General features: G+C 51.4%; 1 protein-coding gene across 3 annotated transcripts in view; it reads left to right on the top strand.

Moving 5' to 3' along the window:
- Nucleotides 1–882: 882 nt before the first annotated feature.
- The window catches only part of SLC25A42 (solute carrier family 25 member 42), a 40,361-nt gene continuing 20,350 nt past the window's right edge, over nt 883–20,893 (top strand). The window contains exon 1 of one of the 3 annotated variants that reach the window (XM_021669161.2): nt 883–947. The gene's annotated coding sequence lies outside the window, so the exon portion shown is untranslated. Of the gene's footprint in view, nt 948–2,071; nt 2,232–14,292; nt 15,164–20,893 lie in introns of those variants that run through there. The other 2 variants (XM_021669163.2, XM_021669162.2) reach the window with 2 other exon arrangements.

The following is a 20,893-nucleotide window of genomic DNA, read 5'->3' as shown; positions in this document are numbered from 1 at the left end:
CAGTTAATTCACAAAAGCCTTAGCAAGAAGGAGGCCTAACAGGGATGTCACTGGATACCGTGGCGAGGAAAGATTGGACGCACAGAAGTCAGACACTAAGAAAACCACACAGCGTGTTTCAGTAGGATTCCGTCCCTTATTTCCATAAGGAAATAAGGTGGTCTTCACACCACCTCGAGATGCAGAGGGCAGCTCAGAGTGACCTCCAGCGAATCTCTCTCCTCGGCGAGTGGTTGTCTGCAGGGGATTAGTGGGAAGTAAGGGGATGGAGAATTATCCAGGAGTCCTTCAGCCTTGATGGCCCAAGTTCACAGCCGCTTCTACGCTGGGGGGCCAGAGGGCGGACTCTACACGAGAGCCTCACGGGACCCTGCGCCAGGCGTCCGAGGCCACGTTGGGTCGCCGCGCTGCGGGTCAGACTGCACCTTGTACGCTCCAGCCCTCCCTGGGGGCGCACCGCCGATGGCCGCTACGACTGGCCGCGGGGCCTGCCAGTCAATCCCCTTCGCAGTCAATCCCCGTCTCCCTCCAGGCTACGCCCTCCGTTCCTCTCTCCTCGGCACCTCCGGTCGCGCCAGTTTCTTCGTAGCCCTGCCCTTGATCCCCAGCGATTGGCCGACAGTTCTGCCTGTTTTCTACCGAGATTCCAATCCTCGCCTGCCTCCAGGCCCTCGCCTCCCAGCACCTAGCACCCTGCGGGACCACCCAGGCACCAAGGGCCTCTCCCAATTAGCCCCACCTCTGCCCATCAGCGATTGGCTTTAGGGGCTGCCCATCCGCTTCATACCCGCCAATCCCTGTCTTTTCCAGCGCTGATTGGTTAGGAAGCAGCCAATCGGGGCGTGGCGTGGACCCCTCCCTTGGCGCGCTCTGGGGGTGCGCGAGGCGGGGCCGTGGCGGCTGGAGGCGGCGGCAGCGGCAGCGGCGGCGGCGACGCGTCCGGGCCGGTGAGGGGGCGCGGGGGGCGCGGGGGATACCGGGGGGAGGCGCAAGCGTCAGGGGCCCGCGCCTGTCGGGCTGAACTGAGGTGAGGCACGGGTCCTGTGAGGGACCCGGGGGCGAGGGGCGGACGAGGCGGAGCGTGACAGCAGCATCGCGAGGGCAGGAAGAGGTTAAAGACCCCCCCACCCCAACCCCACACTCCACGTCTGCTGCCCCCTGAGGGCTACCTTACCTGCAGCCCACGCACACCTGACACCACGTCCCTATTCGTTAACATCCCCCAGACACCTGAGACTGTCCTTGCTGACATCTCCCACACCCCCGGGGCCTTGTCCCCGGCGCCCCGCACAGCTGGGTCTGACATCCTCCTCACACACCTGACACCGCGCCCCCACTCACGAACACCCCCCATCACCCTGTCGATGACACCCCCACACCCCCGCCTGAGCCTGTGACTCCTAACTCACGGCCCCGCAACTCACCCCTGGACCTGGTCCCGTCCCTAAGTGCCCTTCCTCATATCCAGCTCGCCACCCCCGTGCGCACTCCCCCAGCAACCTGGGTCCCTCTGTTCTCAGAGACCTTCCCCCTGGTGCCTGCTCTCTGCTCCTGACGGCGCTATACACCTGTCTCCCCCTTTCTCCCCCTCTTACTCTCTCCCACCTTGGGCTTTCTTCCACGTGCACGTGTATTCGCGCGCCCCCTGTAATAATCCCCCCGAATCTCCTATGTCCTCCAAAAGTCCCCCAAGCCTTGGCATCTCAGGATCTCTGCACCCTCCCCTCCCCAAACAAAAGCTTACCCCAGTGTTCATTTCTAACAGTGATTGACAGTGTGTAAAGTGATTTCCGGACCTTAGAATAATCCCATCGGTCAGACAAAACCGGAATCATCTCCATTTTACCAGCCACAAGCCTAAACCACTTGAATGCTAGAGGCAGAGCCTATTCCATCCTGGGCATCGCTGACCCTCTGCTGTGGACCCACCCCATTTGGGCCCATCTGTTGTGTTTATCTCAGAGGGATTGGCAGGGGAGGGAAACCACACTCCACTCCCTCAGGCTGTTTTCAGGAGTCGTGACTTTGACTGGGTCCGGAAAGGCTTAGCTGGAAGGGACGGTCCCTCTGCCAAGCGTGTTCTCCGAGTCCTGGGGCGGGCCGGCGGTGGAGAAGGAGACGCTGCCGGAGCGGGGTGGTCATCATCTGGGGTGCCTCCCGCCAGGATGCCGGAGAGGGAGCTGCTGGGGATCCCTCTCCGACACTCCTTGGGCCCTTGAAGCCGATAAACAGTAAGGAAACACTCTTTAGAGTGACGCGAGCTAATGTTTCAGCTGCTTAAAGCTAACCTGCAAAACTGGAGCCTGGCGCGGTGCTAGGAATGATTCTTCTGGAACTTTTCAAGTTCTCTTGAGTCTGATTTGCAAGCATGCAGCATAGAAGGAGGCCGGTGGCTTTGCTGTTGAAAAGTAATAACGTGCCATTTCCTGGAAGGCTTGCACAGCATTTCTTACCCCCTCCTACCTCTCCCTACAAAGATGGTGCCAGAATGTTCCAGAGGGTCATGTCACCTTCAGCTTCTCCTGGGGAAACTGAAGTATTTGGGTTTTCTGTCCAACTTCAATAGGGGTCATTTAAAATACATATGGCATGTATGTTTGTATATATGTATGTATATTTGGGTATGTAAATGTACCTATATGCATATGTTTATGTACATATTTTATATGCATATATTTCATGTGTTATATATGTACATGTGTGTAAACTTTGATGAGATCATTGATTATATAGTTTTTGGGGTTTTTTTTGAGATGGAGTCTCACTCTGCCACCAGGCTGGAGCGCAGTGGTGCAATCTCGGCTCATGGCAACCTCTACCTCCTGGGTTCATGGAGTTCTCCTGCCTCAGCCTCCCGAGTAGCTAGCTGAGATTACAGGCATGCGCCACCATGCCCCGCTAATTTTTTTTTTTCTTGAGGCTGAGTCTCACTCTGTTGCCCAGGCTGGAGTGCAGTGGCACCATCTCGGCTCACTGCAGCCTCCGCCCCCTGGGTTCAAGCGATTCTCCTGCCTCAGCCTCCCAAGTAGCTGAGATTACAGGTGCCTGCCACCACTCCTATCTAATTCTTGTATTTTTAGTAGAGATCAGGTTTCACCATGCTGGCCAGGCTAATTTTTGTATTTTTAGTGGAGACGGGGTTTCACCATGTTGGCTAGGCTGGTCTTGCACTCCTGACCCCAAGTCATACACCCACCTCAGCTTCCCAAAGTACTGGGATTACAGGCGTGGCCTATTATATAGGCCTATTATATAGACCATGCCTGGCCTATTATGTAGTTAAAAAGAAAAAATCGGGCCGGGCGCGGTGGCTCACACCTGTAATCCCAGCTACTCAGGAGGCTGAGGCAGGAGAATTGCCTGAACCCAGGAGGCGGAGGTTGCGGTGAGCCGAGATCGCGCCATTGCACTCCAGCCTGGGTAACAAGAGCGAAACTCCGTCTCAAAAAAAAAGGAAAAAAAAAAAAAAAAGAAAGAAAAAATCAAAGGTACAAAAGGCATGTAGTAGAAATCAGGCAGGTCTTCCCCAACCGGTACTGCGTTCCTTCTCAGATGCCCCTGCTGTTGATGATTTCTTCTGTTTTCTTCCAGAGGTAGTCTACGACTTGGGTGGCAGAAAGGGGTGCGGGGTGGTATATATCCCCCGCCCCTTCTAAACCACTGGTAAATTTGCATTGAACAGACATATACATTCTATTGCCAGTTTCTTACTGATGGCTGTTTAAGCTACAGCCCCTAATTGGCTTTTACAACAGAGCTGCAATGGATAGATGCATGCATCAGCACATACCAAATATACAGTGAATGTATTCGGGCTCCAGCCGGGCACAGACACTTCGGACTTCCCTGTTTTGCTGTGCGTGCCTGTAGTCCCTGTTGCTCAGGAGGCTAAAGTGGGAGGATCGCTTGAACTGAGGAGTTCAAGGCTGCAGTGAGCTGTAATCATGCCGCTGCACTCCACTCCAGCCTGGGTGACAGAGCTAGACACTGTCTCAAAAAAAAAAAAAGGGCCAAGTTCAAAGGGCATATTCATGTAAATAGTTCATGTCCCTCCTCCTCCTCTGAACTGTGAAGTTGGAAAGTCTGATTATTCCTCTCTTGTGGCCAGCTCAGTTACTTTATTATCAAGTTTTGTGGTCTGTCTCATCTGATAGATAAAAAAAAACAGCACGAGAGATTCTTTTCAACATCACTCCTTGCTTCCTATACCTCTCTTAGGTGTTCTGGCTTGTGGGGTAAGGATTAAACATTAGACTTATTTCTCTTCCAGTCAGACTAAAGTTCAAGAAATATTTGGGGCTGGACACAGTGGTTCACAACACCCAACACTTAAGGTGGTTAAGGCAGGAGTATTGCTTGAGCCCAGGAATTTGAGACCAGCTTGGGTAACATGGTGAAACCCCATCTCTATAAAAAAAATTTAAAAATTAGCCAGGCATGGTGGCGTGCGCAAATGGTCTCGGCTACTCGGGAGGCTAAGGTGCGAGGACCGCTTGAGCCCAGGAGTTCAATGCTGCAGTGAGCTATGATTGCGCCACTGCACTCCAGCCTGAGCAACAGAGCAAGACCCTGTTTTTCTGTTAAAATTTTTTTTTTTTTTTAGTTCCTGCTCTGTGAAGCTTGTCCCTATATCAGGGAGCAGTGGTGGTGCTGAGATTTTGGCTCAAGTTACCTTGACAGGAACAATTGCTAAAAGAACCATTTAGCTGTTGCTGATTTTTTTTTCACTTGGGTCTATGAAAAGAAAAATGAGGGCATCATGAGAGATTGAGACGAGTCAGATGTTAAATCTGTCTGGGAAGCTGTTTCGAGACTCTCTCCAGTTGTCCAATTTCTCACCACTGGTGCCAGATGGAGGGTGTCGTCATACTAAAGTCAGGCCTCTGCCCACGTGTCATCCAGTTTTTTTCTGTCTGTCTCTTCTATTTTGGCAGTTAGACATTAAGAAGGGATTATCGAGATGATCAGAATCATTTGCTTGTTTGGGTTTTGCAAGACAGGGCTTTTAAAAATCCATTTGCATTTTTTATTTTAAGCATGGAATACCTCTCCATAAAAAGTATATCGGCTGGATACGGTGGCTCACGCCTATAATCCCAACACTTTTGGGGGGCCAAGGCGGGTGGATCACGAGATAAGGAAATCAAGACCATCTTGGCCATGGTGAAACCCTGTCTCTACTAAAATACAAAAAAAAAAAATTAGCTGGGCATGGTGGCATGTGCCTATAGTCCTAGCTACTTAGGAGGCTGAGGCAGGGGAATAGCTTGAACCCAGGAGACGGAGGTCGCAGTGAGCCGAGATCGAACCACTGCACTCCAGCCTGGTGACAGAGCAACACTCTGCCTCAAAATTAATAAACAAAAATGTGTGTGTGTGTGTGTGTGTGTGTATCATATATAATGTGGGGTTGGGCATGGTGGCTCACACCTTAAATTCTAGCACTTTGGGGAGGCTGAGGCAGGTGGATCACCTGAGGTCAGGAGTTCAAGACCAGTCTGACAAACATGGTGAAACCCTGTCTCTACTAAAAATAGAAAAATTAGCTGGGCATGGTGGCGCATGCCTATAATCCCAGCTACTTGGGAGGCTGAGGCAGGAGAATCATCCAGCCTGGGTAACAAGAGCGAAACTCTGTGTCAAAAAAAAAAAAAAAAAAAAAAATTAGCTGGGCGTGGTGGAAGGCTTCACAGCTACTCTGGAAGCTGAGGCAGGGAGAACTGCTTGAATCTGGGAGTCAGACATTGCAGTGAGCCAAGATTGTGCCACTGCACTCCAGCCTGGGCGACAGGGCAAGACTCTGTCTCAAAAATAAATAAATAAATAACGAAACTAGCCAGGTGTGGTGGTGCATACCTGTACTCAGGAGACTGAGGCAGGAGAATCACTTGAATCCTAAAGGTGGAGGTTACAGTGAGCCAAGATGGCACCACTGCACTCCAGCCTGGGTGACAGAGTGAGACTCAGTCTCAAATAAATAAATAAATAAATAAATTAGCTGGCCTTGGTGGTGTGCGCCTATAGTCCTAGCTACTTGGGAGGCTGAGGTGGGAGGATCACTTGAGCCTAGAGGGTTGAGGCTGCAGTGAGCCATGATTGTCTGCACTCCAGCCTGGGTGACAGTGAGGCTCTGTCTCTTTAAAAAAAAAAAAAAAGTATATAACGTGTATATGAAAAGAAAGAAGATATACCAAATAATAAAATTAATACCCAGCCCAGGAAGTAGAACGTTGTCCTTCAGAGGCCCCACCCTGTTCACAGGGCTATTTTAAAAATATGTTTGTCAACATTTGTTTTCTTCACTGAGCACCTTTTGCTACAATCATCTTGAGCTGAATGCTTGGATTCCAGGGGCTCAACAAAGTTCTCTGCTGGCCAGATTTTCTGCTGAGCTCTCTGCCAGCCCAGCAGCCTGTGAAGTCTCGGCAGGCAAATGGCTGGATAAGCCACAAGACGAGGGACAGGCCAACGCTTGGAGGCTTGGCCTCAGATCCCTGCATATTCGTTTCCTGTGGCTGCCATAATAAATTACCACAAGCTGGGGGGCTTCAGACAACAGAAATATATCCTGTCATAGTTGTGGAGGCCTGAAGTCCAAAATCAAGGTGTCAGCGGGGCTGGTTCATTCTGGAAGCTCCAAGGGAGTCCTTCGCAGGCCTTTCTCTCGGCAAACCTTGGAGTTCTTGGCTCGTAGCCACATCACTCCAGTCTCTGCCTTTGTATTCACGTGGCTTTCTCCCTGTTGTATGTCTCTTTGTGTCCTCTCTCTCTATTTTTTTAGAGATGGGGTCTTGCTATGTTGTCCATGCTGGAGTGCAGTGATGTGATCATAGTTCACTGCAACCTCGAATTCCTGGGCTCAAGTGATTTTTCCACCTCAGCCTACTGAGTAGCTGAGACTACAGGCACAGGACACCACTCCTGGATCTCCTCTTCTATTTTTTTTTTCTTTTTTTTGAGACAGGGTCTCAATCTGCTGTCAGGCTGGAGTGCAGTGGTACAATCTTGGCTCACTGCAACCTCCACCTCCCAGGTTCAAGCAATTCTCCTGCCTCAGCTTCCTGAGTAGCTGGGACTACAGGTGTATGTCACCACAGCCAGCTAATTTTTGTATTTTAGTAGAGATGGAGTTTCACTGTGTTGGCCAGGATGATCTCGATCTCTTGACCTCGTGATCCGCCCGCCTTGGCCTTCCAAAGTGCTGGGATTACAGGCGTGAGCCACTGTGCCCAGCCTGAATATGTACATTTCAATCAAGCCTGTGTTACAGTTACACTAGCCCAAGACCCACCACATCTGCAGTATTTCTTAGTGCAGTGAGCCTCATTCTCATACTGTCTTAAGGTCAAGTTCCCAGACCCCACCCTCTGGCAGTTGTGACTTAGTAAATCTATGGTGGGGCTTAGGAATCCTGTACAAACATTCCCAGAGATCCTGGGGCAGGTGGTCCTAGAAACACTGGGCAGAGTGGCTCAGCTCTGGGGGAACAAGCGAGACCCCACCCCTCTCCTGCTGTGGGCACGTCCCTTCCTCTGCAGCGCTCTCTTCTCACAGGGTCCCTGTGTGAGAGGAGGGGCCGGACTGACAAACCTCATTCTAGCATGATTGGTGGGCACCACCCATTGCCAACCAGGCCATCACATTGTGGCTGGTCTAGCTCAATGAAGTGTGGCAGCCTCGTGCTGGGGAGGGGGTGTGGTAGAATGGGCAGGTTTGGGATCAGAAGGTGATCCCAAGCAAAAGAATGATGGCAGCGAAGCAGCACAGGCACATGTTTGTGGGCTTTGAGCAGCCTCATTTGCCCAGAGCTCGTGAGTTACAGCCAGACAAAGATGAGCCTTGAATGCCAGAGTCAGAGATTGCACTGTTTCTTGTACTAAATGGTGGTGACCATGTTGGTGACATGCTTGGTAGGCAGGAGGTGCTTTTAAAGGAATGTTCTAGGTCGGGTACAGTGGTTCATGACTGTAATCCCAGCACTTTGGGAGGCCGAGGTGGGCAGATCACCTGAGGTTCAGGAGTTCAAGACCAGCCTGGCCAACATGGCGAAACCCCATCTCTACTAAAAATACAAAAATTAGCTGGGCGTGGTGGCGGGTGCCTGTAATCCCAGCTACTCCGGAGGCTGAGGCAGGAAAACTGCTTGAACCTGGGAGGCAGAGGTTGCAGTGAGCCGAGGTTGCAGTGAGCCAAGATTGCACACTTGCACTCCAGCCTGGGTGACAGAGCAAGCATCTGTCTCAAAATAATAATAATAATAATAATAAAAATAATAATAATAAAGGAATGTTCTTTGATGAGCAGCGGGACAAATCATCTAAGTTTTGTTTCACATTGTAGGGGGATTCATTAACCTGTGGGGGGATGCGCAGCCTGGCATGGGGAGACCCAGAATGTATAAGGGTCTTCAGGTGGTGAGATTGGGCAAGTAGGATCTTGCTGTGTTGCCCAGGCTGGTCTCCAATTCCTAGGCTCAAGCTAACCTCCCACCTCAGCCTCCCAAAGTGCTGGGATTACAGGTGTGAGCCCCTGCGCCCGGTGAATATGTCCATTTCAGTCACCGATTATGGGAAAGCTGTGTGTCAGTGTCTCAAAAGCATGCTCAGTAGGCCGAGGTCATGTTAAATGGGATTTGCCAGCCCTGTCTGATTCCTTATTACACAGAATGATACTTATCAACACTTGTCACCCATTTAAGTGGCATTATCCTGTGAAGATGGTGACAGATGAGGAAATCGAGGAACGGGGAGGTTTATTTTTTCCTTTAAATTTTTTTTTGTTTGTTTTTTCAGGGTCTCACTGTATTGCCCAGGCTGGAGTGCAGTGGCTTGATCTTGGCTCACTGCAGCCTCCACCTCCTGGGTTCAAGCGATTCTTTTTTTTTTTTTTGAGACGGAGTTTCGCTCTTGTTACCCAGACTAGAGTGCAATGGCGCGATCTCGGCTCACCGCAACCTCCGCCTCCTGGGTTCAGGCAATTCTCCTGCCTCAGCCTCCCACATAGCTGCTTACAGGTGCCTGCCACCACGCCTGGCTAATTTTTATATTTTTAGTAGAGATGGAATTTCACTCTGTTGTCCAGGCTGGTCTCAAACTCCTAACCTCAAGTGATCTGCCCACCTTGGCCTCCCAAAGTGCTGGGATTACAGGCATGAGCCATCTCACTCAGCCTAAATTTTTTTTTAGAGCCTGTCTTGTTCTGTTGCCTCGGGTAGAGTGCAGTGGTGTGATCAGAGCACGATGCAGCCTCGACCTCCTGGGCTTCAGTGATCCTCCCACCTCAACCTCCTAAGTAGCTGAGACTATAAGTGTGCGCCACCATGCCCAGCTAATTTATTTATTTGGTAGAGACAGGGCCTCACTCTGTCACCCAGACTGGAGTGCAGTGGTAGGATCATCGCTCACTCCAGCCTTGGACTCCTGGCCTCAAGTGATCCTCCTGCCTCGGCCTCCCAAAGTGCTGGGATTACAGGTATGAGCCACTGTATGTGGCCTATGTGGAGGTTTAGTGACACATCCAAGGTGTCACATGCTAGACCCCATCTTCCCACAACACAGTGTTGGGTGGCAGGGAGCCTGTGCATGCTGCTGTGTGGCCATGAGGAAGAGAATGATTGAAGGGGTGCATTCTTGCTGCTGTGGGAGGGATGGCTGAAGGGCAGGAGGACGGGACAGCAACAGGCAACAGCACCCATCTGCAGGTGTTATGTTTCTGCTTCCTTGCTGGGCATGGACACTGAGCGTGATGTGGACCCCTGCATTCTAGGGAACCCCCAGCCCGGTTGTGGAGAGGCAAGTGGAGAGTGGCCCCTCAAGTGCAGGAGAGAACCACAGACTGCTCAGTGCGGGGCAGAGCAGCTAACTTTGGGGGCAGTGAGGCCAGGACATTTAGGAGCTTTGAAGGATGCAGAGGAGTTTGCTGGCATTGGAGACTGGCCAAGCAAAGCCTGGCATGTCCAGGGAATTAATTCACTTGTCCAGCAAATAGTTGTTGAAGGCCAACCAAGTGTGGATTGCTGTGCTGGGTTCTGTGTGGTAAGAACATAGGGCCATTTATTTATTTATTTATTTTTAGATAAAGCCTTTATCACCCAGGCTAGAGTGCAGTGGGCGATCTTGGCTCACTGCAACCTCCACCTCCCGGGTTCAAGCAATTCTCCTGCCCCAGCCTCCCAAGTAGCTGTGATTACAGGTGCCCACCAACATACTGGCTAATTTTTATATTTTTAGTAGAGGTGGAGTTTCACCAGGTTAGCCAGGCTGGTCTTGAACTCCTGACCTTAAATGATCCACCTGCCTTGGCCTCCCAAACTGCTTGGATTACAGGCGTGAGCCACTGTGCCCAGCTAATTTTTGTATTTTTGTAGAGGTAAGGTTTCACCATGTTGGCTAGGCTGGTCTTGAACTCCTGGCCTCAAGTGATCCATCCACCTTGGCCTCCCAAAATGCTGGGATTACAGGTGTGAGCCACCGCGCCCAACCAAACAGGGCTTTTGAGACGAGGACAGTGACTGAAGTACACCCTCTTAGTGGAGGGATGTGAGTACCATCCAGTACCTTGGATTGTTTTAGATCACATCTAACGGCCTTTGGTGACAGATGTGAGCAGCACCGTCTGCCAGGACAGAGGACAGTGATCATAGAATTTCCTGGATATTTCAGGGTGTTTCACCCATAGAGACTGCAGCAAGGGTTGCCGTAACCAGAGATTGTCTGAAAAGCACCCAGGAGCGAATGCAGCAGGAAGAAACTCCCCATCTGTGAGGCAGCCCACAGGTCAGGGTTAACAGGGAGCAGCCATTATGTAAGGTGTGCCCGGATCCCTTAGGCAGAGTTAATGCCTATTAACTAGAAAAGAAAACAGCCCTTATCGACTGGCAGATAGGATGTTAATTGGCTCTGTTTACTGAGAGATTACAGGATCCGTTTCACAGCCGCTTATAACACACTCCATCGAGAAACTGCACCCCCCACATTTGTACAAACATTTCCTGAGTCCCAAGGGGTGGAGCTGGCAGTCGTATGGTGGTCCCCACCAGGTAACAGCATAAACAGTGGGCCTGTCTTATGGCTGGTCAGGAAGATATGAGACAGGCTTAAGGGAGTCAGGCACATGTGCATATGAGTGTGAGAGAGTGTGTGTGTGTGTGTATGTGAGTGTGAGTATGTGTGTATGTGCATGTATGTGTGCGTGTGTATGTGTGTGAGCGAGTGTGAGTGTGTGTGTGTATGAGGATAGTCCTTGTACATGGAGCCTCTAGGATGCTTGGGCTTGAAATTGCCTGATTCAAAACAAGAAGCAGCCTTGTGGCTGGGTGCAGTGGCTCACACCTGTAATCCCAACACTTTGGGAGGCAGAGGCAGGCCGATTGCTTGAGGCCAGGAGTTTGAGACCAGCCTGGGCAACATAGCAAGATCACATCTCTACTAAAAATAATTTAAAAATTATCTGGGCATGATGGTGTACACCTGTAATAGTTCTAGCTACTCAGAGGCTAAGGTGGGAGGATCACTTGAGCCTTAAAGATGGAGGCTGCAGTGAGATATGATTATATCACTGCATTCTAGCCTGGGTGACAGAGTTAGATCCTGTCTCAAAACAAACAAAAAAGAAGCAGCTTGTCCTGCCCTCTCCCAAGCAACTGCCACCTTGCTTGGCACCAGTGTTCCCACTGCTCTGAAGGTTCTGTGCTGGAGCTGGTGCGATCACAAGTTATCGAAGAGCCCATGCTCCAGGTTCATGTTTCCCGAATAATGCTGTTTAGTAAGTCATTTCCCACCTCATCCCCTCATTCCCCAGCGAGCTTTGTTTTTTGTTTGATGAATGGACAGATTGCCTGAACAGAAACAGCATGGGAAAAGATACATGTGTGTTATTTGGGGCTGGCCCCCTGTGCCTGGTCACTGGTTGTCACACTAGCGGGGACACCTGAATCCCACTTTAGAAAGCACTGACGTCCTAGGTACTTGCGAAAGGTACCTAGAGTGAATGCAGCAAGGCTGGGCCTCCTGGAGCCACGGGACACTGCCATCTGTGGTTGTAAATACTGTGCAGGGCCAGGGGAGAATGAGGTATCTACCCCAGCACAGCATATGAGTCAGGACTGTGGCAGCTGCAAGTGACAGAAAGCCATCCACGCTGACTGAACCGGATAGGGTGCTTCCCGGGCTCCGTGACAGCAAAGTCCATGTGCTTTTGCACCACTGGGTTCCAGATCCCCCTAGACTGCAGATATCCTCTTCTGCCTCCTGGCCCTACTCTGCCCCCCTAACTCTGTGCCAACGAGGCCCTGCAGCCTCACACCCCACTGGCTTCCCCTCCCCTGAAGAAAGAGGACTTCTCCGGCCTGATGGTTCCCTTAAAAGTCCCAGGTCTTAGTCTTCGGGGCCAGCACCCTGAACCTAGAGGAGTGTGAAGTCTCATTACCTGATCATGGTCACCTGGGTCACCCTGGGGTCAAGGGGAGGATAGTGTTGGAGAGCAGAGCGAGTGGTTTCCCAGAATGTTGTCCTCAGCAGGGATGGCCACTGTGCGTGTGGACCAACTGTAGAGCTTCAGTGCCTCCTCCAGGCTTTTCGTCACTGCTAAGATCTTCAACAGGTGTTCTCAGCCAGGTGCGGTGACTCATGCCTGTAATCCCAGCACTTTGGGAGGCTAAGGGGGGTGGATCCCTTGAGGTCAGGGGTTTAAGACCAGCCTGCTCAACAAAATTGGCCAGCCTGTAATCCCAGCACTTTGGGAGGCTAAGAGGGGTGGATCCCTTGAGGTCAAGAGTTTGAGACCAGCCTGCTCAACATGGCGAAAACCCATCTCTACTAAAAAAAAAAAAAAAATACAAAAATTGGCCAGCCTGTAATCCTAGCTACTGGGGAGGCTGAGGCATGAGAATCACTTGAGCCCAGGAAGCGGAGGTTGCAGAGAGCCAAGATCATGCCACTGCACTCCAGCCTGGGCGACAGAGCGAAACTCCGTCTCAAAAAACAAAACAAAATAGGTGTTCACCGATGGGAAGAAAGTGGGGAAGAGCAAGCTGAACACATCCACCCCTGAAGCCCGTTCAAGTGCCCTGGGAATTACAAGTCGCGTGCCTGCCCCACTCCCAGGCTTGGTGTCCATTGGCCTGGGAGGGGCTGTGGCATAGGTGTTTTGTTTTCACTGTTTAAACATTTTAAATTGAGAAATAGCTTACATAGAGTAAAGCGCATAAATCCTAAGTGTACATATAGCTCAGTGAATTTTTACATATTTGTTCATCCTTGGAACCAGATCGAGACAGTTTTCGAGCCTCCAGCTGGCTCCTTCGTGCCCCCTCCCTGATATGCCCCCTAGAGGTAACCACTGTTCTAATCTTTATCACTGTAGATGTGTTTGGTACTTAGCGTTTCTTAAAAATTGCGGTAGGCTGGGCGCAATGGCTCATGTTTATAATTCCAGCACTTTGGGAAGGCAGAGGCTGGAGGATGGCTTGGCTTGAGCCCAGGAGTTCAAGACTAGCCTGGGCAACATAGTGAGATCCCATCTCTTCAAAAAATTTAAAATGTAGCTGGGCATGGTGACCCACACTTGCAGTCCCAGCTACTCAGGAGGCTGAGGTAGGAGGATAATTTGAGCCAGGGCGTTGGAGGCTGCAGTGAGCCATGATCGTGTCACTGCACTCCAGCCTGGGTGACAGAGCAAGACCCTGTCTCAGAAATAAATAAATAAATAAAGTGGTAAAATACACAGTACTTTAAAATGGCTAAAACTTACATTGTAGCCATTTTTAAGTGTTCAGTTCAGCGGCATCAGGTACATTCACGCTGTTGTGCAGCCATTACCACCATCTGCCTCCACAACTCTTTTCATCCTGCAAAACTGAAACTCTGTCCCAATTAAACACTAACTCTCTGTCCCCCCTGCCCTGCCCTAGCTGCTGGCAGCTGCCATTCCACTTTCTGTCTCTATGAATGTGACGACTCTAGGGACTGCATATAAGTGGATTTGTACGGCATTTGTCCTTTTGTGACTGGCTCATTTCACTCAGCACAACATCCTCAGGGCTTATCCGTGGGGCGGCAAGTATAGGCATTTGGATGTGTATAAAACATTTTGTTCGCTGTGCTTGACTGTTATGTGGACAGAATCATTCAGTACACAACTGGGCTTGGTGGCTCACACCTGTAATCCCAGCACTTTGGGAGGCCGAGGTGGGCGGATCACCTGAGGTCAGGAGTTCAAGACCAGCCTGGCCACCATGGCGAAACTCCATCTCTACCAAATACAAAAAATTAGCCGGGTGTGGTGGTGCACGTCTGTAATCTCAGCTACTCGGGAGGCTGAGGCAAGAGAATCACTTGAACCTGGGAGGTAAATGTTGCAGTGAGCCAAGATCGTGCCATTGTACTCCCGGCTGGGTGATAGAGGGAGACATCTACTCAAAAAAAAAGAGTCATTCGGTACCCAACCTTTTGTGTCTGGCGTCTGCCCTCCACTGGTGTGTCTATGGGATCCAGCCGTGTTGTCGCATGTAGCAGCAGTTTGTTCTTTGGTATTATATAGCGTCCCATCATGGGATATACCACACGTGTGTTCCCCTTCTCCTGTGGGTGGTCTTCAGGGCTGTCCGCAGAGTGCGCTCATCATTGCCATCATATGCTGCTTCGCAGGTCTTCAAAGTCCAGGGCTGTATATGGGGAGGCTGGGGGAAGAGGCCTCTATGGCAGGCATGGCTTGCAGGAATCTTGGCTGCACTGGGCAGAAGGAGAGGTCTGGAGATGGGAGACCCAGCTGGCATAGGGCAGTGGGGATACTTTGTATCTTCCTACAAGCACAGCCTGCAATGGCCCAGTTGCATTCGGCATGAAGCTGTTTGTGCCTGATGCAGCCTCAGCCTGTTTGTTTCCCTGGTCAGCCTGAGTTCACTCCAGCCTTGGGGTTCTTCCTTCTTGCTGTTCTCTCTCCCTGGTGTACTCCTTTTCTTCCAGATCCCAGGACAGACCCCCTTCTCCCACCCCATTTCTCTCCTCCCCATAGACTCTGCACATGGTCATTCATGTCTGCGTCATTTGCAGTAGCGATTGAGCCCAGGAGGGTGTGCCTCCCCAGAGCGTGTACACGGTGAACATGCAGTGCACGTACACACAGGGAGTGACATATGAATGTCCAGCAGCTAATCTGATTCCAGGTAACCTAGTAGGGAGGGAAGGATCCGTAAGGAAAGGGAGACGCACGGTCATGAACATTGCCTGAGTCAGTCCAGGGTGTACCCAGGCTCCTACCACCCTGTGATCCTGCCAGAACAGAGAAGGGCCTCCTAGGGCTAGGGGAACCTGGGCAGGTTTTTGTACGTGTGTCAAAGTGCACATAGCTTAAAAGTTGCCATTGTTAGCCTTTTAAAGTGAACAATTCAGTGGTATATAGTACAATCACAGTGTTGTGCCACCACTGCCTTTATCTGATTTCAGAACATTTTCTTTTCTTTTTTTTTTTTTTTTTTGAGACGGAGTTTCGCTCTTGTTACCCAGGCTGGAGTGCAATGGCGTGATCTCGGCTCACCGCAACCTCCGCCTCCTGGGTTCAGGCAATTCTCCTGCCTCAGCCTCCTGAGTAGCTGGGATTACAGGCACGCGCCACCATGCCCAGCTAATTTTTTGTATTTTTAGTAGAGACGGGGTTTCACCATGTTGACCAGGATGGTCTCGATCTCTTGACCTTGTGATCCACCCGCCTCGGCCTCCCAAAGTGCTGGGATTACAGGCGTGAGCCACCACGCCCGGCCTCTTTTCTTTTTTTTAAAACAGAGTCTTGCTGTGTCGCCTAGGCTGGAGTGCAGTGGCGTGATCTCGGCTCACTGCAACCTCCATCTCCTGGGTTCAGGTGATTCTCCTGCATCAGCCTCCCGACTAGCTGGGATTACAGGCACACGCCATCACACCCAGCTAATTTTTGTATTTTTAGTCTAGACGGGGGGGGGGGGGGGGGGCGGTCTCACCATGTTGGCCAGGCTGGTCTTGAACTCATGACCTCAAGTGATCTGCCTGCCTTGGCCTCCTAAAAGTTCTGGGTTCATAGGCGTGAGCCAGCATGCCTGGCCAATTTCAGAACATTTTCATCACTCCCAAAAGGAAATCCCATCCCCATTAGCAGTTACTCCCCATTCCACACCCTCCACTCCCTGGCAAACACCAATCTGCTTCCGTTCTCTATGGATTTGCCTATTCTGAGCATTTGATATCAATGGAATCTCACACTGTGTGGCCTTTTGTGTCTGGCCTCTCTACTCAGTATTGTGTTTTGAGGTTCATCTATGTTGTAGCATGGATCAGTGCCTCATTCCTTTTTATGGCTGAGTAGTATTACATTGTGTGAACATTTTGTATATCCATTCATCTGTTGACAAGCAGTTAGGTTACTTCCACTTTTTGGCTGTTGTGAACCTTGCTGCCAGGAGCATTTTAGTTTTGTTGTTGTTCTTATTATATCAGTTGTGTTGGGGTCTCACTATGTTACCTAGACTGGTCTTGAACTCCTAGGCTCGAGTATCCTCCTGCTTTAGCCTCCCAAAGTGCTGGCATTATAGGTGTGAGTCACCATGACCAGCCCCATGTACAATTATTTTGTGTGGACCTTTTGGTTCTGTGCCTGGGAGTGGAATTGCTGGGCCATGATGGTAGCTCCCTGTGTAACTTGTGAAGGAACCTCCAGGCTGATTTCCACAATGGCTGCCCCATCTGACATTCCCAGCATACAAAGGCAACAGTTTCTCCAGGTGCTTGCCTGGCAGGTTTTAGCCAGATGCTTGGCAGGATGGGAGTCAGGAGGAGAAAGCGTGTTCTGCGTGTGTAGGCTCGTCAGCCGGCGCTGGGGTGGGATGGTGAGACCAACTCTCAGACAAGGAAGCCGAGGTCCTGGGAGCTGGAACACCTGCCTGAGAGTGCTCACCTGGTGAAAAACAGAGCGGGCTTGAACCTGCCTTCAAGCTTACAAAGAGAAATGCTTCCTCAGCAGGTGACTGAGGGTGAAGGGTCACTGCTTGTGCCCCAGGAGTGACATTTTAGGGATGAGAACAGCCCCACCCCCCATCCATTAGACCCGTGAGGAAGGAAACCGGAAGGGAAGGAGGGAAGAGGAGGGGATCTCACCCATAAGTACAGCATCCTCTTCCTTCCTTTGGACCAAGCTCAGGGACACAGGGTTCTGCTGATAAAATAGGTCCTTCCCAAGCCAAGTGTGGGGCTCACACCTGTAATCCCAACACTTTGGGAGGCTGAGGTGGGAAGATTGCTTGAAGCCTGGAATTCGAGACCAATCTGGGCAACATAGCAAGACCTCATCTCTACAAAAAAATGAAGAAATTAAGGCTGGGCATGGTGGTGCATGCCTGTAATCCCAGCAATTTGGGAGGCCAAGGTGGGCAGATTGCATCAGCTTAGTTTGAGACCTGTAATCCCAGCTACTTGGGAGGCTGAGGCAGGAGAATGGCTTGAATCTGGGAGGTGGAAGTTGCAGTGAGCTGAGATTGCACCATTGAACTCCAGCCTGGGCAACAAGATCGAAACTCGGTCTCAAAAAAAAAAAAAAAAGAAAGGAAAGAAGAAAGAAAGGAAGGAAGGAAAGAAAGAAGAGAGAGAGAGAGGGAGGGAGGGAGGGAGAAATTCTCTCCCCGAAGACTTGTCATTGGGGCACATTTCTGTAGGATGTCCCAAGTGGCCCTGGGGTGACTTTCCAGCACTGGACCCATAAGAAACCACAGGGACGACCAGTATGACCATCCTGGCAGGGGGTGATGAGGAGAGGAAGTGATACCCCAACAACAGAACCTGGAAACAAGCTGTTTCCAGCACCAGCTGGCTTCTCTGTTTTTAAATAAATGAAGGCATATTTCATGTCTTGTCCTCATAGTGTCCCTGGCAGTGTCATGAGACACTCAGGTGGTACCACTAGTTCTGATGACTTCTTCTTGCTTTGGAAGCTGAGGTGGGGGCTGATGGGTGAAAACCACCTATCCCTTATAGTGACAAAGACGAGAATGCCACTGAGGATGGGGGCCATGGGAACTGGGGCTTCCTCCCGCAACCCATCCAAGCCTCCCTGTCCCAGGAAATGGCCTCGCCATCTCTGGGTCTCAGGCAGAACCTGGACAGGCTCCTGAGACGCCTGCCACCTCGCTCCACCGAAGCCCACCATCCGGGCCTAAGTGGTCCCGAGGTATCCGCTGGCCTCCCTGCCTTGCTGTCCTCTTCCCTCCTTCAGCTGAGTGACCCTCCGTCACTGGAGACCCACTCCCTCTCTCACTAGCCCCAGGGCCTTTGCATTTTGTGCATGGAATGTGGCTCTGCCATGCCTTGGACACTGCCCCTTAGGGAGGCCGGCCTGATCACCTGGTCACTGGTTGCAAGTTTGGGTACACATTGCCATGGGAGAGATCACCCTCAAGGGCTGGCAGTTCTAGAGTCTGGTTATTGGATGTCGGCCTGACATCCACCTCCTGTCACTCACCTGGCCACTGGGCCAGTTGCTTCTCTTTCCTTGCAACAGCCTGTGTTCACTTCCTGTTGCCGCCGTAACAAACCGCCAAAAACGTGGAGGCGTAAAGCAACATGTTTATCATCTTTTGGTTCTGGACGTCAGGAGTCTAAAATGGGAGTGCAGGGCTGGGTTTCTTCTGGAGGTTCCAGAAGAGAATGTGTGTCTTTGCCTTTCCCAGCTTCTATCCCCCTAGGACCTCTCCCTCCACCTCTAAAGCCAGCAGCAGGGCACACTCACATCGCCTCCAACTCTCCTGCCTCTATCTTTTTTCTTTCTTTTTTTCTGAGACAGAGTCTTGCTCCGTCACTCAGGCTGGAGTACAGTGGTGCAAGCTCCACCTCCCAGGTTCAAGCAATTCTCATGCCTCAGCCACCCAAGTAGCTGGGACTATAGGAGTGCGCAACCACACCTGGCTAATTTTTGTATTTTTTGATAGAGACAGGGTTTTTCCCATGTTGGCTAGGCTGGTCTCAAATGCCTGACCTTAACTGATCCACCTGCCTCAGCCTTCCAAAGTGCTGTAATTATAGGCATGAACTACCGCGCTTGGCCTTTTTTTTTCGAGAAAGGGTCTCGCTGTGTCACCCAGGCTGCAGTGCAGTGGTATGATCACACCTCACTGCAGCCTCCAACTCCTGGGCTCAAGCCATCCTCCCATCTTGGCCTTCCAAGTAGCTGGGACTACAGGCACGTGCCACCACACCCCGCTGATTTTTTTGTTTTTGAAATGGAGTTTCCCTCTGTAGCCCAGGCTGGAGTGCAGTGTCTCAATCTTGGCTCACTGCAACCTCTGCCTCCTGGGTTCAAGCGATTCTCCTGCCTCAGTCTCCCTGAGTAGCTGGGACTACAGGTGTGTGCCACCATGCCCAGCTATTTTTTTTTTTTTTTTGTATTTTTAGTAGAGACGGGGTTTCACCATATTGGCCAGGCTGGTCACAAACTCTTGACCTCAGGTGATCCGCTTGCCTCAGCCTCCCAAAGTACTGAGATTACAGGCGTGAGCCATCATGACCGGCCACGTCCAGCTAATTTTTAAATTTTTTGTACAAATGGGATCTTGCTGTGTTACCCAGGCTCGTCTCACCTGGTCTCAAGCGATCTTCCCACCTCCCAAAGTGCTGGTATTACAAGGTGTGAGCCACTGCACCTGGCCTCTCCTGCCTCCCCGTCATGGGGACCCTGGCGATTACACTGGGTTCATCCAGATAATCCAGGACAGTCTCCTCCGTCTCAAGACCCTCAACTTAGTCACATCTAAAAAGTACCTTTTGCCATGTAAGGACGCATATTCACGGTGTCTAGGGTTTAGGGTGCAGACATCTTTGAGGGCCAGTATTCAGCCCAACACAGCCCATGATGGTGGTCCTTAGGTTCCCCTGTCCAGGACAGTCACCCCAAATGTCAGGACAAGAGGGTTTCAGGACCTGCAGCCTCGGCTCTCTGGCCTCCTGCCCCACCCTGCCCAGTCATGTTATTCAGCCTCTTCTGGGGCTCCTCTTTCCTCCAGGCGAAGGCGTGAATTGGCAAACCCCTCATCACTCACTGCACAGGCCCCAGGCCAGGCCAGCTCAGTGAATGAGTGTTGTAGAGGGAAGTCATGGGAGCAGTGAGGACACAGCAGAGTTGCGGCCTGATCAAGAGGCAGAGAGCCCCAGAAAAAGTGAAAGGGTACCTCACTCCTGCATACCCGCACCCCACTGCCCCAGCATGCACCTCCTGCACCCAGCTGCCTCTAAATACACCTCTGGGGCCCTGCACACACCTGCCCGCACCCCGCCACCCCAGCATGCCCAGGCCCTACATACACCTGCCTGTACCCCAGCACCCCAGCATGCCGCTGCAAGCACCTCCGGAGCCCTGCACATACTGTCTCCCTCCCCACATCCACCACAGGCCCTGCCTCCCCTCTGCATCTGCACAGTCAGGTTTGGGGCCCACAGATGCATGGACGTAGGTATGTCCAGTTCAACTTCTCCAACCACCTGAGTCTTTGGGGCAACCTCTTTGTCATAGTGAAATCTCCACCCACCCTCCCTCCCCAAACCCGCTTCTTTGCCTACGGAGGTGGATGTATAGCATCACATGCCCCGAGGGTAACAGAGCATTTGGGTTTAATGGAGAGTGCAAAGTGAGTATCCACAGGGCCACACAGACAAGAATCAATGACTGAAAAATAATTGAGGGAGGAGAGACTGCCGTCCCTGTGGAAAATTACAAGTCCTATCCATCAATGCTCCCCCTCCAGGAGGTGGAGCTTAACCCATCCCATCCCATCAGGCTGGGCTGCTTCCTAAGAATAGAGTAGGGGATGGGGAATACCCACTTGACAGAGGCGCCTGGCTGAACCCAGCTTACCCACGAGCTCCAGGTGTGGGTCGCCTGGGGG

The sequence above is a fragment of the Aotus nancymaae genome, unplaced genomic scaffold, assembly GCF_030222135.1.
Source record: "Aotus nancymaae isolate 86718 unplaced genomic scaffold, 86718_ANA_hifiasm-v0.15.2.pri h1tg000028l, whole genome shotgun sequence".
Classification (NCBI taxonomy): domain Eukaryota; kingdom Metazoa; phylum Chordata; class Mammalia; order Primates; family Aotidae; genus Aotus; species Aotus nancymaae.
This window is presented reverse-complemented; position numbering and strand designations above follow the sequence as displayed.